Source organism: Poromitra crassiceps (genome assembly GCF_964638095.1).
Source record: "Poromitra crassiceps genome assembly, chromosome: 20".
In the NCBI taxonomy this organism is placed as follows: Eukaryota; Metazoa; Chordata; class Actinopteri; order Beryciformes; family Melamphaidae; genus Poromitra; species Poromitra crassiceps.
This window is the reverse complement of record NC_139637.1, coordinates 71,443-89,989: the sequence shown is the minus strand read 5'-3', so window position 1 is coordinate 89,989 and position 18,547 is coordinate 71,443.

Here is an 18,547-nt window from a genome sequence, read left to right as displayed (position 1 = left end):
AAAATGGTTCAAAGAAAGAGAAAGTTGTTATAATTTAAGAATGAGGGAATCTCTTGCAATCCAAGGCGCGCACCACACTCAAAAGCATGCGCATATCCATCAACGGGGTGAGGCTGTGGAACAATTTACCTGAAGTGATCAAAGAAAGTTTACATTACATGCTCAATTCAAAAAGCAGTTTAAAATGTTTACCCTAGAGAACTATAAAATATAAGAGGTTGCACTGAATCGTTTTGCTTGTCTGTTTCATATATCCAGACTTTTGCTTCTTTTTTCCCAGTATTTTCTTGTACTTTATTTCTAGAATATTTTGTTCTTTATTTCCAGAACTATTTCTTCCGATAAACTAAGAGTTTATTATTTGGAGAAATGACTGTACTTTTAATAAACAAACAGTAACCATGTCAAAAAAAAGTTAATATGTATAAAAGGGGTAGGAAACCACAAGCATTAGCTTCTTCCTTCTCCTTTTTGGAACATGCAGAGACCTGTAATTTATTTTCTCGGTAGAACATGTGAAACCATGTGGAAAATGCTTGATTGTTTGATCTCATGTTCAAAAATAAAAATCTCATTCATCGAACCAAGACCAAGGAGATCATTGTAGACTACAGGAAGGGGGGGGGGGGGCAAATCCCCCAATCACCATCAACGGCACAGTGGTGGAAAGGGTGGACAGCTTCAAGTACCTGGGAGTCAACATCCACCAGGACCTGACATGGGCCAGCCACACCACCACTGTTGCCAAAAAGGCCCAACAGCCTACATGGACTCAGGCGCCCGAAGAAAGTTGGGCTAAGGCCAAAAATCCTCAGGGACTTCTACAGAGGTACCATTGAAAGCCTGCTGAATGGCTGCTTCACCTCCTGGTACGGGAACTGTACCACCATGGGCCGCAGGGCGCTAAGAAGAGTGAGGCGTGCGGCCCAGCACGTAACAGGATGTGAGCTGCCAAAACTGCAGGAACTGTACAACCAGCGGTGCCTCAGGAGGTCCCTGAAGATCATCAAGGACACAAACCACCCCCACAACAGCCTGTTCTCCCTGTTACCCTCAGGGAGGAGATACAGGGTCCCAAAAGCACGCACAAATCGCTTGAGGGACAGTTTCTTCCCGCAGGCCACAAGACTCATTAACAAACACAAATAAACTCCCAACAATCCAGGGCAATCATGTAGTAGCTGTACTGTAGCTGCTACATTACGTATGTTTAATTATGTCTATGCTATTTGCACCTACGTGCAGTGACTATGTCACTGTTTTTGTATTGTTTTTATTGCTTTACTGCCTTATTGCTTGTTGTTTCTCTTGTTTTCCTGCACCTATATGCCCTGTTATAGAGAGCCGCAGGGATGACGTATTTTTGTAGGCAGAATGCGGAAGTCCCGAACTTCCTGGTTCTTCACTGTTTCTGTCTATGGGATATTTGAATGGGTTTTTGCCGTGATGCTTCAAATACGGTCTCTGGGCAACGCAAGATTAATCAAACGCGAACCAGAGTTCCGTCGGATAATCTTCACACATGAGGACCACTTTCATGAGTTTTGTAGCGTAAATGCGAGCCCTAGAAGTAAAATGCTCGAGCTAAGCTAATCCAGAACTACACACTGTCGCATAGGCTTCCACGTCACGTCAGCACTCAACCTGGGCTGTTGTTGGATGTGTACTGTGCACTGATTACCCCGGGATGAACGGGCTGAACCAGGTGAGGGAAAGAGAATTTCCGTGTTCGCCCTTTGAAGTGGTGACGTTATTGACGTATATATCCCCATCGACTCAAAAGTGTAGTCTCATTTAGCCGTTTGCTAGCTAGCCATCCTTTTAACGGCACGTAAAAGCTTCAAAACTCGTAAAAGTGGTCCTCGTGTGTAAAGATGATATTACTAAACACTGGTTCGCGTTTGATTAAGCCAGCGTTGCTCAGAGAGATTATTAGAAGCATCGCGCCAAAAACCCATTCAAAACTCCCATAGGCGAAAACTGTGAAGAACCAGGGCTGTTAGCATCGATGATTTCCGGACTCGTTACTGCGGCTCTCTATTTTGCACAATGTTGTAACGGAGTCTACAGCACAAGAATTTCACACGTGATACTTGTACTACGGAGTGACAATAAAAATCTTCAATCTTCAATCTTCAATCTATTGGGCCTTTATAAGAATGTTTATTTCAATTGTAACGCTCATGGATACATATTTGAAGTTTGTTTATCAATTGGGGGGAAAGGACCACTGGAACAAACGCTGCGAACATGATCCGGCTACTTTTTCAATCTGACAGGATACTCAAAAGTTTGGGGAACTCCCTGATCCCCCCCACATAACCAAGATACACCATACCTTACCGGCACTGTCCGCTCAGTTTAAGTTAGTAATTATCGCCATAAAATGGAGGCTAATGGTACAGCTGTTAAAAATCTGCCAAAACACACATCTCACTGCGCCAAAATACATGTGCTTCGGGTACTCACCACACGATGAAACGTTAATCCAAAATGCACATAATCCGTTTTTTTGGAAGGGAAATAGGTCAGCGGCCATGTTTGGAAAGTAGTGCCGGCTACCTCTTTTCCTTCCAAAAAGACCAATTATGTGAACTGTACTGTCACAAAGTGACTGTAGTGTGTGATCGTTATTCCACCTGGAGTGGAGTGGCAGCAAGCACCAAACGAATGCACCTAGACTCCTAAACACGCCCACAGCTCTGTGAGGTATTTTTCATTTCAAACTCGACATTTGACAAATGAAACAGCGAGTCAATACTGCTTTTAGCGACCTTCATTGAGACAATGAGAAATCAAATATGCGTATTCTGCTTGTGCGACTACGAATTGAAAACACAATATACTTTATTCACGGACCCAACCTTGTTGCCTAAATAGGTACCTTGCTTAGTACCATATTACATTTTTCTAATGATTATGTACTTTAATTGTGAAATTTTTCCTAAGATTATTGGATTGTTTATTTGTTGAAAATGAAAATCTATACCTAATTGAATTTGTATTATGTTTTAACGGTTAAAACATAATACAAATAACAAGACAATTACAATAAGGGATTAAAATGTAACCCCTTATTGTAATTGTTTCACCTGCAACTGATTTTAGAAGGTGTGCCCTATAAAAAGGGTCACACCTGTTGTTGCACTGCACCCTGACGAAGGCACTTTCGCCGAAACATGTTGGTGTGACCCATTAAACACAGCAGAGGAGATTTTGAGTGTGCGACTTCCTTTCTTTATGTTGCATATGAAGAGATAAAAATAAAACAAGAAGCTTATTTTTCAGTTCAAAACAAATAAGTTAAACAACCAACTATGCAACAACAGGATCTAACACAAAACGGATTGGACTGCTACTTACCCCGAGTGCCTGCCCGAACCTCTGGAGCCGTGGACCATGGTTGGTTAGTGGGTCCCTCTGGGGGCCTGGATCATGGTTGGGTGGTGGGTCCCTCTGTGTACCTGCACCATGGTTGGGTGGTGGGTCCCTCTGGGGGCGGGGATCATGGTTGGGTGGTGGGTCCCTCTGTGTACCTGCACCATGGTTGGGTGGTGGGTCCCTCTGGGGGCCTGGATCATGGTTGGGTGGTGGGTCCCTCTGTGTACCTGCACCATGGTTGGGTGGTGGGTCCCTCTGGGGGCGGGGATCATGGTTGGGTGGTGGGTCCCTCTGTGTACCTGCACCATGGTTGGGTGGTGGGTCCCTCTGGGGGGCTGGATCATGGTTGGGTGGTGGGTCCCTCTGTGTACCTGCACCATGGTTGGGTGGTGGGTCCCTCTGGGGGCGGGGATCATGGTTGGGTGGTGGGTCCCTCTGTGTACCTGCACCATGGTTGGGTGGTGGGTCCCTCTGGGGGCCTGGATCATGGTTGGGTGGTTGGTCCCTCTGTGTGCCTGCACCATGTCCATGTTGTTGGGGTGGGTCCCCCTGGGTGCCTGGACCATGTTCGGGTGCTGTTCGGGTTTATTTTAGATATGGTTGTTATTTTTCTCCCTTCTTTTTTACAATTCTCATTTCAATCATGCTTATCGATTCTGGTTCTTAGCTAATCTCAATTCCGATTCTTTGAGGAGTGGGTTCAAAACAGGTCACAAAAAATTGATATATTTTAAACCTGTACACAAGTCATATTCAGTCATATTCACAATTGACTTCCTACAGTTTATGGAATGTGTACATTTATTTCATACACTTTAATTTGGTTGCTATTATGTGAGTCAATAATAATCTGTTCATTCTTTTTTTCATTAAAGACCCTCGCAACCAAAATCCCCCCAAAAAACTTAGAACTATGTAATTTAGGGTCTTATGTGCATAATTGTAAAAGTTGTAGACATTTGGGCCCTATCATTGTACGGCGCTATCGTTTGCGCTGCCTTTAAGCTGCGTTTGCGTGCCTCATATTGCTATCTTCCCAGCGCACCGTCCAGTTTTGCGCTGTGATGACACACGTGTAGGCGTGGCCCAGGCCTCTAGCCTATCATGTGTCTCGCGCAAGTGTAATTTCGTGCTGTGGGGAAGATACCGTCGGTATGTGGCGAGCGCAAAGAGAGGTTTGGGAGTTGCCCGTTCCAAAATAGGCGGTCCAGCGCAATGTGTTAGAAAAAATCGCCTTGGGTGCTCTCAATTTTAAGGCCAGGAAATAGCTGGTCTTAGTGCAAACGCAGACGTACGCCTGAGGGCAGACAGTATTCTCCGGCGCAGTGCAGGAAATCCTCGATTGGATGGGGCCATTACGCACGGCTCGCGCACGGACACACAATTCCCTCCTCAGAATGCCACGTTGATTTTCAACTAACCTACACTGCAGAAAAAAAACACACCTTGATTTAACAATGAGAATTCGTTTGTCATGGTTTTGTGCGACAAAGTGATTTGCGTTTTGAATTGGATTACCAGGGGAACGAGGGATTGGCCGGGCGGGAGTCTGTGTGTAGCGCGGGGAGGGGTGCTTTGTGTTGGGCTATGAAGGGGGGTCTCCCCGGAGGTCGGTGCACAGGGTGGGTAGAGGCACTGCCGAGGCACCGACGCAGCACTGTGCTGTGCGTGGTCCCGACAGAATAAACACAGGTGCAAGCAAAACACTAATGAGGGTTTCCAAATTCCAATCATGGAAGTTGGAAACCCTCATTAGTGTTTTGCTTGCACCTGTGTTTACCCTGCCTTTTCGACACAAAATGGCCACCGTGAGAAGGGTCTATTGCACCATGCAACAATAGGTTAACTCGAGTGGATAATAATTCTGGTATAGGCTATTGAAATAAAATCTCACACATCCCTACCCTATTAAAGAAACGAATAGGCTATTTTTAAATGTGTATGTTATAGCCTATATGAGCGAAACGACTAATTAAAAGGCTACTAATTACAAAAGCATCCATTTTCGTTACAATCCGAACTGGTTCATCCTCTAATTCTCTCTTCCCTCTCTCGTTCTCCCCCCCACCCCCGCCCCCCTCTCTCTCTCTGACTCTCTCCCTCTCCCCATCCAGGCTATATTTTCTCTCCCCCCGTTTCTCTCTCTCACTCCAGTCCCGAAGCGGATAGAGACTGAGAACTGAGTCTACTCTCAGTGAGGAGGAAGCTGCTGACGTGACGCTGTGGTTTTATGGGCATGACCACAGCTCCACAACGCTTTTGGGCATAAACACGCCTACACAGAGATGACGTGAAGCGCAGCGGGCCGAAACCACAATTAGGGCTTTGCGCGGCGCTATTCCAGCGCAAAATGGGCGCTAACGCAAATTGGGAAGATAGAGCCCATTAGCTTCAATCCAAATCCTAAATATTGACATTTTGCTGTTTTTACTGTTTTCGGTGTCATATGGCACTAGTCCGACACCTCACTAGTCCGACACCTCACGAGTCCGAAAAATGATGCATTGGACAGACATCTCATTAGTCCGACAGCTCGTTAACCTGACAATGAAAATCTCACTAATCCGACAGCTCATTAGTCCGAAAATAATGTGCTCTGACAGCAGCACAAGTCGCTGTTCTCGTTCTCACTGAAGCCTACAAAATGGCAAATTTCTCCACTGGTTTTCTCTTCTTTCTCTCTCACCTCTCCCTCCCCCTCTCTCATGAACATAATGTTTTTGATCATTCACTAATTCCAGTGGGCTATATGGCACTGCACTGCTAGGCTATAGCCTATATAATGGCCTGATGACACGGATGTCTAATTTATGATCCGATGACGTGCATTATTATTCATATCCCCACACAACTGTATGATATAATATGGAAATGCACTCCAGTTAGAACATAGGCTGGAAGGAAAAATATGTTACGTCGTAGCCTATAGGCCTGTTGTGTCTTTCGGAGCACTGCCAAATTGTCAAGGATAATAATAATAATAATTTGCTGCTGCGAGCTGTTTTAAACCACATGACGGATAGTGTGCAGCTATACTGTAGGAGTTGTTTGTGATATATCTAAAAGAAATGTGTTTGTGCTCCTACAGCTTAATGACAATCTTAGACTGTAACAGACTACCTCACCTGTGCGTAATGCTCCCTGCGTCACACAGCCTGCGCTTCATATCATCCTCACACAACCAATCTATTATCCATCTGACTGATCATGATCGTCAATAACAGTCATAACAAATTATCAGGGTTCATTATCAGAGAGTCATGTTACAGGCGGCAGCGGCGTAATAATGTTGCCGAAATGATCAATCACTGAAGAAAATCCTGTATTCTTGATGATTTCACTGTAGAAACTTGGAAACTGTATGGCTGCGCTGGTCCCATTTCCACTGTGGAGAGACAGGGCGGTGAGAGCGCACAGCGCAGACCTTGCCGGTTTGTGATTTAATACACACACTCGCTCTCTCCCCCTCTATGCACGCACGCACGCATGCGCACGCACACACACACACACACACACACACACACACACACACACACACACAGGTATGGCGGCTGAGGGAAGAGGTCTTCTTGCAGTCGTGTTTGAAGAGCACTTTGCATTTTTTGCTTTTTTGCTTTGGACGTATCATTGGACGTACTGCCTGTCATCAGGCCATTATATATAGGCCTATAGCAGTACAGTAGCCTACTGGAATTATTGAATGATCAAAAACATTATTGTAATAAAACAGCAGGGAAAGGGCACGGGAATATGGAAAATAGATAGGCCTACAACTTTATTTTTTATGAATGTAACAAGGCTAAAATACGTGGAGGGAATCGCAGGTGAATTACGGGGTTCCTAATGTCACCGAGGGTCTATCCCCCTGTCTCAATGAATGCAAACCACTAGAAACTGATTAGGCGAACCAAACGCAGGATTAGGCACAGACGGGGCACACAACTGGGACAGAGATGACTCCTACAATAGGCTACCCACAGGTAAGTTAGCCGCCCACATAAACCTCAGACTCTTCTTCCTCTCCTTTTACGCACGACATACAGGGGCAGGGAGGGAATGACGCACGCAACATTTAACATTAATTAAATAAGGGTTAAAACTGAACTCGCCCAGCTGGCTACGAACATAAGCCATAAGCACCCCGTCCGACTCCCCGGGTAAACAATGGGCCCTATCGTCATACGGCGCTATCGTTTGTGCTGCCGTTTGCGTGGCTCTTATGCTATCATCCCTGCATCTTAAGCTATCATCTGCCTCCACCATCCAGTTTTGCGCTGGCATCTAACGCTTAGTTCACACAGGGAACCTACGCCTTGCCTTGCCTTGCCTCAACCCACGCCTACGCCTGCAGACCTTGAGCTGGGCGTGAACCTATTACACGTTTTTGCGATCACACCTTTGCACGCTGAACCTGGAGCCGAGTCACAAGTGCCTCTCCTCTCTCCCGACTGTATTTTTTCACGTGTGGTCCCGAATTATCATAGTAAAATAAATCGGATATATTTAATGTTCTATTGATGCTCGATATGTATAACCAGGTCTGACTATAGTCGGACATTTTAGAGAGGTGATCTTGCAAGAATATGTGCTGGCACAACAACATTGTCCATCTTGCTTCTTCGGTCGCTGTTCTCTCTCATGAAGATTTGTTTGCAGACAGGGAGAAAGCCCCACGTGATAGCCACCCGTCAATATCTCTCTCTCTCTGCTCAACACTGTTGTAGTAACTCCATTTTATTTTGAAATTCAGTTGACTTTGCCATTTCCCACGGATATTGTCGCGTTTTTCTTTCATGGCTTGACAGAAGAAGCCTGCCTGCACGCGCCTTGTCGGCTTGAAAATAGAACTCACGCCTAAACGATAAAATCGGCAAGGCACAGGCAAGGCGTGGGTACACGCAGGGTTCATGCTCAGGCGGCCAGTGTACACAGCCTCGTTGACTAAAACGGACGCCTATTTAAAAGCGTGGGTAAAGGCAAGGCGTAGGCAAGGCTTGGGTCGCCGATGTGCAGCCTAAGCGCAGACACAGGTGTAGGCGTGGCCCAGGCGTGTCCGTGTGCCTCTTAGCCTATCATCTGCCTCCCGCAAGTGTCATTTTGCGCTCTGGCGAAGATACCATCGCCATGTTCTGACCATAAACACAGGTTTTGGCGTTGCCCATGTCAAAATAGATTCCAGTGCAATGTGTTAGAAAAAAGGGCTTTTGGTGCTCTCAATTTTAACGCCACGTAATAGCAGGTCTTAGCGCAAAAAACCCCACTACGCCAGGTGTACGCCTGAGCGCACACAGTATTCTCCGTGCAGTGCAGTAAATCCTCGCTTGGATACATTTACACACGGCATGGATGTCTCTCTCTCGAGCGCTCGCACACAATCTTCCCTCCTCAGAATGCCACGTTGATTTTCAACTATAGCCTACCTTTCAGAAAAAACACACACCTTGATTTAAAAATGAGAATTTGTTTGTCATAGTTTTATTAGGCTACATAATTCCCGACCATACAGGTCTGTGGTGTTAGGTAACACTAGATTACTTTAAGTAGGAGAAAAGGTAGGAGAAAATAAATGCTGATCTTTTCCAACCATTAAGGTCCTTACACACCGAGCACGTTTTTTTCGTGCGATTAATTCGCACGGCAATAATATTTACCGAACCTATATCAGTCAATGCAACCGTGCATACCGACGGCGAAGTTTCGCTGAGCGTTATTGCGGTGTTTATTTTTTCGAACCACGTTCGATTTTTCAGAAATTCGCTTCCGACGTGTACATATCTGTGGCTGTGATTGACAGGTGAGTCAAAACTCGCATCCCAATTTCGTGCCGTATATTCGCATCGCTCTTGATGTGTAAGGACCTTTAGGCTACGTTTAATGGCACCGCAATAGCCCTCTCCACTTCCTTCGTCGGGCAGAGAGAGAGAGAGCGACACGGGGCATACTGTCGGCCTATAACGTTATACCCAGCTCAACTTAACTGTCTCATCTCCTAACCATACTGCAAAAGTTAACTATGTTGAAAATGTTATGTCTGGTTTTGTCACGAGCAGCCTACAGCTGAAGTCCCTCTCACCATCAAGCAGACAGTGATGGAAGCAGGTGTCTTTATGTGCGCCAAGAGGAAAATGACGGACTATAATTGGTCGGATTCAATGTATATACATGAATAGAAACAAATAAAAAATAGCTGATTAATAAAATGGGTGCTGGTGGAACGAAATTCAACTTCAAATAGAGAAGCATCACTAAGCTTGGCTCTCAGAACGCTGCATAATTATGCACGCAGTAGCCCCACAGCAGAGATGCAGGTGGGAGAGCCCGAAAAGGGATAAGAATACGTAGAACAACATACCATGAAAGCTGAAAAACATTTATGGCAGTAACACACATACATACAGTTCCCAGTACAGTATAGGTCTAATAACTGTTTGTTTGTTTGTTGTTTGTTTTGGTCGGGCTGAGTCGGTCTCGGGCTGAGTGTATGTGACAACGGTGGGCGAGTTGAGCTCGGTCCGCGTCTCAAGAGGGGTTGGGTTGGGTCGGATTATATTTTCTAGGACCGTTGAGAACTCTACATGACAGCCATCAAGAAAGGAGGACAGCACTCCAAGTTAAATACTTATTGCCACACAGATGTTTTGGCAGCAGCCCTTTTTCAGCGTGTGAAATGCCAATAATACACACTGACAGGTGATTCACAGGTGGGCATGAGCACGTTTGATTTCTATGCATGACAGCCTCACATCTCTCACTCTCTCTCTCATTCTCCCCATCTAGGCTATCTTTTCTCTCTCGCCCTCTTTCTCTCTCTCACTCTGTCCCGCTGCTTGTGCACATGAGAAGGACGCTGTGGCTTTTAACTCATTGAATGCCAATGACGACAGCTGTCGTCAATTCAAATACTGACGTAGAGTGCCAATGACGACGGTTGTCGTCAATTGCGTTTTTTGACGGTGGGACGTGGATCAATCCCTGATACATCTCTGGTACAACTATTGTAGCTATTGGAGGTCTATAACCTATTTTACAGAACCCTTAGGTGGCGACAGTGCTCTCCACATAACAGAAAGGCAAGGAAAAAACAAAGAAGAAGTCGTTATGGAAACGGAAATCGCATCGCATCCGTATGCATCGATATGCTGAAGCACGTTCCTGCAGCTGTGCCTGCAGCAGCCAATCTGCTCCCACAATTGAGCCGCTCTGTGTCGGTTGCGACAGCAGATCCGCACATCCACACCGTGGAGTTATTATTCTCAACTGGAAGCATCGTTGCCGGTGACAAACACACGCGGAACGCTGTAAAAAAGCCTGGCTGTTCCGCACCCTTCACTGTGCGCACAGCAAACTCAGCAGAGAGCCACCACAGACAGGAGGAGGAGTGTGCAGTTGAGGCGGGGCGGGGCGGGGGGGGGGGGGGGGGGGGGAGGGGGCACGCAGAGCAGCACACACACAACACCCAGACAGACCCAGGCAGCAGGACAGGATTGACAAACGCAAGCCAGAATATCCGATACCCACCAGCAGCAAATCAAAACCAGCAAGAAGCTGCAACCAGCAGCGCACGCAGGGGCCAGCGTTGCTGGTTGTAGCTAAAAATATTATTCTGCCAAACAAAATTCCCTGGCCTAAACTGTTTTATTGAAGGAAATTATTTTTGAGGTGTGACTACATTAGAAAAGATTAGCTTCAGAGTCAGTGATGTGCTTGAAATGATTAATTTCACAAAAGGCCAATTATCTCAGCTTCTAGAAAAAAATTGCTTTTTTTGGATGAATCAAGCTATCTTCTCCGGCTCATAACTAAAGAACGGAAAATGGGATCAATAAACTTTTTTTTGCAGATGATAGAATAGAGTCTCATCGTTCTTTGTGCGTGTTCAGTGTTTACATAGTAATATCACACAATATTCTGTGGGCCTCGAGAAATCACTGAAAACGCTCTGAAACTCTGGCACTGGGAGCGTCCGTTCTCCAAAAGTGGCTGGCACTCAATGAGTTAAGGGGGGTGGACATAATCATGATCACACCTGCAAACATACTTTTGGACATAAACACGCCTATACGGAGGTTTGCGCCGAGATGACGCGAATTGTGGGCCGACACGCCCACAATTAGGGCTTTGCGGTGTCACCGAGGGACTGTCTATCCCCCTGTCTTAAGGCAAACAAACCACGAAAAACTGATTAGGCGAACCACTACAAACGCAGATGGATCAAACAGTAATAGGATTACGCACAGCACGGCACACGTGAAAGGATGGCATGACTTCTACCCCAGGTAAGTTGGCCGCCCACAGTAAAACGTTGGGGTTGTCCTACAACCCAGGTTTTACGAGTGAGAACGAGGAATCTCACACTATGCCAAGTTGCAACACCCTACTGGACAATGTCTATTTCCCCACAAAATTGACCCCAATAAAACCTGGGTCGTTACGGGCGGAGCGGGTGGCCACGCCCATGACATGGCCATTGACGCCCCCAGGCATAATGGATGGTTTTATAGGGGTCGATTTTTTTAGAAAATAGAGGTCCAGTAGGGCGTTGCATGGAGCAACTTGGCATAGTGTGAGATTCCGAAGTTCGAAACGAAGTAATACCAGTGTATCCTATTAGAGAGACTAAACACAACTACTAATGTAGCGATCCGGTGTCTCGATGAATAAAGTGAGCACGTTGGTCCTTGGCCAACGGGATTGTCCCTTTGATGATGGCTATCGTGTTATGCTTGTACTATATGACAGCCCTGGGTTCGATACCAGCCTCGCCTGTGCAGGTGTGACGTGGAAGTACGCTGAAGCGCAGGGGCTGTGCTTCCCACAGGGGAGGCAGTGTAGCAATCCAACAAGCAAGCACGTTGGCCCAGGTTCAATACCGGCCTCGCCTGTGCCATTACAATACTATATACATAAAAACAGTGCCCAGTTCAGCTCTACAAAATTGGTGAATAAATAGACTGCTACAAAGCTGACAAGCTCACGGTTTCCACACATTATGACACACTCTCGGGAGCAGGGCCCAGGGACCCTGCATCGGGCTGTGGTGAAGGAGCTGTCCGAGGTGCTAAACCGGCCAGAGCGCGAGTAGCCAGGATGCGCGGACAAAGGGCCATCACTCTCCATGGTGCTGAACGGAGATCCCGCGCTCATAGCAGTGGCGGGAGACAATAGCCTATAGAAATTGCCATGACATAACCTTACTGATTTACTGTGATTTTCTGCACCTGGTTGGCAGTCTATATAACCACTTCTGCTTGCCGACCCCGTTGCTGATCGTTGCCTTGCTGTTGCTGTGCCCTGGCTCCTGTTCGAGATATAGCCTACTGAAAGACTTCAGTGGACTTTTTCCCTGTGTAAACTCTGCCAAGAGACTTTAGTTAGTTGTCGGCTGTCCGACATCCAGTATAGGGTAGATTTAGCTGGAAGCTTAATTGCTGTTCTTTGTTTATTTGTTCACTTTTGTTCAAGTCTAAGTAAAAAGACATTTATCTGATTCCTGCCTCTGTCGTCTCTGCTCCTGGGTCAAATACACTCTCACAGCCTAACATTAGCCACAGGATTAGCAAGTTCCACTCACCATGAATGCAATGGTGCCATACTCCGGCACTTCATGGTTATGTTCCTGAAAAGTAAGCTTTTGTTGCGGAATAAATAATGTAGCTGTATTTCTATGCATGCAGCGTGTTAAATAAAGACTATGGGGCTCTATCGTTGCATCGGCCTATAAACTGTGCCCAGCGCCCAGCGCAGCGCAGATTAGTGGGCGTGGACCAGCCCACTCCATATTTTGGTATCGGCGCTACACGCAGCCTTAAGCATTACAAACACGCCTTTTAAGCGTAAAATTATGCACAGTCTGCTCATTGGAGAAGTGCAGTAAACGAGTCACAAGCTTGCCTTTTAAGCTCCAATTCCACGGAGCGATCCAGTCCGGTCAGAAAGCCAAGCGCTCTGATCTCCCCCCCTCCCTTTCATCCCCGTCTGTCTCATATATTTTATTCCATATTATTATGCTTCACAAACCAATCTGACTGCAGTTTAAATACTGCAAGCATGTAAATACGTTACAGTATAGCAAGATCAAAGTGAAAAGAATGTTCTAAATGCATCGGCTAGAAAAATATAGCCTATCCCTATGTCATGATGAGATTAGATTGGTGAAAGTTTGTCCAGAATGATATAGTTTTGCTACCTTTTCTTCTCCCCTGCTGAACAGGGAGGATGATGCACATAAATATAGCCTACATTATGTAAAGTCATTGCATAAATGTGTTTTTATTGTAAAAGTAAATGTGAAGTAAGCCTAATCTTATTGGAGCGGAGCGGACATCAATGTAGAACCGTGTTACGGCTGTCTCTCACCTAAATCACGTTGTATCTGCAAGGGATATATATACCACCTGGGGTACATATATGTTTCACATAGGGTTGTGTTTGGATTTCTATGTTTTATTTTGGCCAATATTGAAATGTTCGAGAATTGCATGTTGTGTGAACAGAAACATTATTTCTATCTACCACTTTAGGCAATTTATGCTGATTTGGTTGATATTTCTTCTCGAAATGTATTAGTCTCAATGCATGCTGGGAGATTTGAGGGAGTGAGAGAGAGAGAGGGGGGGAGAGAACAGCTTTTTTTCCAACGGTCTTTGTGCTGGGCGAGAGGGAGTGAGAGAGAGAGAGGGGGGGAGAGAACAGCTTCTGAATGACAGGGGCGAGAGTGTGAGATGGCAGAGGAGAGCTCCTCGCAATTACAATAGCCGTGTCTTGTTGGAGCGGTACCACAGTACCATGTTGTTGTATGGTATTTGCGACGGATATACTGTATATGCCACCTGGATTACATATATGTTTCACATAGGGTTGTGTTTTGATTTGTATGTTTTATTTTGTCCAATATTGAAATGTTCTAGAATTGCATGTTGTGTTAACATACATATTATTTATATCTACCACTTAGCCTACTTAGGCTGATTTGGTTGCATTTTCTTGTTGAAATGCATTAAGCCTCAATGCATGCTGGGAGATGGACATGTGTGTCTCTGTGTGGCATTTGGTAGGGGAGTCGGCGCACTGAATAAGGCCTGGTTTTGAAAAGCGCTAAGCGCTAAATTAACGCCAGTGGGGAAGATAGCGTTTAAGGCCGAAACGCTCATTCTGGCCTATTCTGGCACTGGGCCACGCCTCTTTGGCGTAAAGCGCATTTCGGGGACTAAAAACATGATGATATCTTCCCGAGTCAGGCGCATTTAACGCCAGTTTAGCGCATAAGGCCAGGGGGGAGATAAGGAAGGACTATGCTATGCCACTATGCTTTTTCTGGATTCCAGTTATTTATATACTGTTATGATGTCAGATATCTGCAAAACATGGTTAAAGTTCTCAAATGTGAGGTTAACATGTAGTAATGCTGCCTCTAAGTCAAAAGCCCTCACAGAAGCCGATTAACAGCTGAACTGAAGAAGAAATAGTTGTGCTGAAAAAAACTGAAATGGAAGAACTGAGGGTACACAAAGGAGAATACTGTCACAGAGGACTAAAGAGATACAGTAGTAGCGCACTTTTGAGGGGTCCACGCCCACCCCCCTTATATTTTTTCTAGTCTGGATTTTTGGCATCCATAGGACCTCTAAAATAAAGATTTTGATGATACCAAGAAAAAAAAACTGTCCAAAATGTGTTTTTTCCCCCCAATGTTTTATTACCCCTATGAGACCCGCGGGATTGCCGGCAGGAACGCCGGTGAAACTGTCTTTCAGATACTGTGGCACACAAAGGTAGGGATATAATTTGAGATAACCTAATAGTAGGGTCATCTGTGGCATTTCCGTGACCGTGGAGAGCGAAGGTCCGTTTCTCAATGGATTTGTCATCTAGGAGGGTTAATAAACAAATTGAGCCGGGGTGTATTTTTAAAAGAGGCGGGGAAATTTTTTGAGAGACCAAAATCCAGAATGGCTGCCGTGGAAATTAACTTTTTAATGGTTTGACCTACATGGTTTCATAGCTTATTTTGGTCAAGGAATACATATTTGGTGTTTATATAATGATTTGACCTATTTTTGACCTTCAAATCCAAGATGGCTGCCAACTTTGAGCTCTAAAAGGCATATAAACTTTCCATATATCGCACAGTGTGGGGATATGAATATTAACGCACGTCAGATCACACCTCCGTGTCATTAGGCCATTATATAGGCTATAAATAGCCTAGCAGTGCCATGCAGTAGCCTACTGGAATTATTGAATGATCAAAAACATGTTCATAAGAGAGGAGGAGGGAGATGGAGGGGGGTGAGAGAGAAAGAAGAGAAAACCAGCTGAGAAATTTGCCGTTTTGTAGGCTTCAGTCTAGACTGAATGAGAACAGTGACTTGCGCTGCTGTCAGAGCACATTCTTTTCGGACTAGTCTCGCTGGCCAGCCTCCCTTCCCTTCGCCTAGCGCCACAGGTCTCCATAGTGGGATTGCGATGGGCGGCGCTTAGCAGCAGTGCCCTTGGAAAATAGTTTCAAACAATCCAACCTGCCTTTTTCAGCATGTAGCAACGAGCTAGTGTGTAGGTTTCTGCCGTTAGCTTGCTAGCTAGTTAGCATTGTTGTTTTCACTGAGGCGGCAGGGCATTATTTACAGCGACACACAGGGAGGAGGGAGCGCAAGCCGCTCTGATTGACATGGTCGGAGCCAATGACAGAGTTTGTAATAAGCCGTGAGCGGACATCCGGCTGCCACCAAAACAGTCGCTCAAATGGGAGAGCAGAGTAGAGCAGGGGAGGGTTTATCCCAGTTATGGAAACCTGCGGCGCCAGCCTCCTCGGACGGAAGGGAGAGGAGGCTGGCCAGCAAGACTATTTTCAGATTAACGAGCTGGATTAGTGAGATTTTCGCTGTCGACGTCTGTCCAATGCGTCATTCTTCGGACTTGTGAGGTGTCGGACTAGTGCCATGGCACTGTGGAAGATCCATACGCAGCCACAATAGCTTGGCACCTTGGCACCGCAAATTAGGTGCCAAAGCACACACCTGCTGCCAGCACTTGAAGCTCAAAACAAGAGTGAATACCAACAATAGAATATTGCAGGGGATTTTGGCAAAAAAAAATTGGGGCGCTACCTACACGGTTAGCTGTGTTGCTCATTCCACGAATGCACGATCCTTACAAGTTGTACCTCGTTGTAAAGGTGACTAATCAGGCTTTCCAACGATATCAAATACAATAACGAACAAACGAACAAGACAAACAGGCTCAGACACAGGAAAACAAAAGAAAAAACAAACAAACAAACAAACAAACAAAAACACTATCAACATTCAGTATATATATATATATTCAGTATTCAGTATATATGCTTGTAGTATTGTGCCCGGGATCCCACACAGGGGGTCCATGGGGAATCAGTCTACCAATTGGTATTATTAAAGGGGAGGAATAATCGACGAAATAACCTTTCTGAGCTTTTTTTGAGGAGTTTATATATAAGTTTTAAAGGTGCTCATTTTTGTTTATTGATTGTGCTTAGTTCACACCATACGCCAAAGCCACGCTAAAGCCAAAGCTGAAGCTGACTGTCACGCTTAACCGGTCACACAAGAAGCACTCTCTTTTCCTCAGTGCCTCGCTCGGCGCACCTTGCCTTCACCCACAACTTGCATTGACTTCATGCCTGGAAAATATAACAGAATCCTGAACAATCGCTTCAGCGCAGCTTCAACGTGGCGTGGCATGCGGCTGGTGTGAACGGTCTCACCTGTTAACAAGGATGCTGATTTGGCGTATGGTATGAACAGGCTTACTCTGTAAAGTCCACATGCATGTTAATTAGGGCTATACAAATGAGCTTATACTTTTACTTGTACTTTTTGTCGCTTGATCATTTATTAATAGTTTATTGTCAATATTTGACGATCCAAATGAAGTGTTACGAGTGTTCAGTTTTCACATTTGTAGTTTTTGTCACCCCATGACTTACCTTCAGGTCCTGAGCTGCTGCTCGGGAAACTCTCCACTAGATCATATCTGTTGATCCTCTTCAAAACCTTCTTGGTCACCTCCAGAGAGTGTTGGCTGTAGTTCTGAACCATCAGGTCAACTGTCTCCGTCACGTCTGCATTCTCCAGTATTCTCTTTGAGATGGCCTGGAAACCTTTTGGGATCTCAGCCTGCGGCAGGATCCACTTGAATTTCTTGAACTCTTCATCTTTCAAATCATCCAGTGTTTGCAGAAGGAAAGTTTTAGTTTCCAAGAGCTTCTCTTTATGTGTCGGCATCATTGCTTCCAGACTTACTCGTGAAATAAGGTGTGGCAACAGTTTAACTTGTGACCTGGTCTTGATTTGATCTGGCAACCCTAAAATTAAAACATAGGAAACATTCTTAGAGAAGGATCGCTTTGGCTCCAAACTCAAATGTTGGACATCTGAGTACAATTATCGAATTAATATTCTCATCTGTGAGCATCAAATATACATCTTGAAAGATTTGACAATATAATCATATGCCATCATACAGTTGTACAAACACAACACAATTGTGCCAGCCATACCCCTCAGGATGTTTTCTGCTACCTTTTTGGCCAGCGCACGCAGTGGCGCAGGCCCTATAACAGGGTTTGCCCACCCAATTTGCTAGCCGATTTGGAAGCCAATTTGGTCCCACTCCGAAACCATAAGACCTGCCGCTACCGAACTTGGTAGGTAGGTTCACAGAGTCACCTTTTACTATGGGCGGGAATAGTTACACTTGACCACTAGGTGGCGCTATAACAGCCCTCTTTACGTTTTGGTCCATAACGTTTGAACCGTAGCATCTACAATGGCAAGATGGCAGCATGTCTAGTGTCTCTGGCAGCATGTCTATTGTCTTTTACCAGTGTTTGTTTGTAATTTGAAGTGAATTTGAGGCTATTTGCCGTCTTCTGTGAAGATTTTTACACTGAGTCGTATTCTACATTTGGAAACACCTGTTCTATCCACCTGCATTGAGGCTTGTATATGCTGCTTGGTGAGGCCTGCATTGCACTCTGGAGCCTCTTCAGCCTGCATTGAGCCCTGTACAGCATCTATCCATCTGCCCTGAGGCCTGCATTGCACTCTGGAGCCTGTTCAGCCTGCATTGAGCCCTGTACAGCATCTATCAGCCTGCCCTGAGGCCTGCATTGCACTCTGGAGCCTGT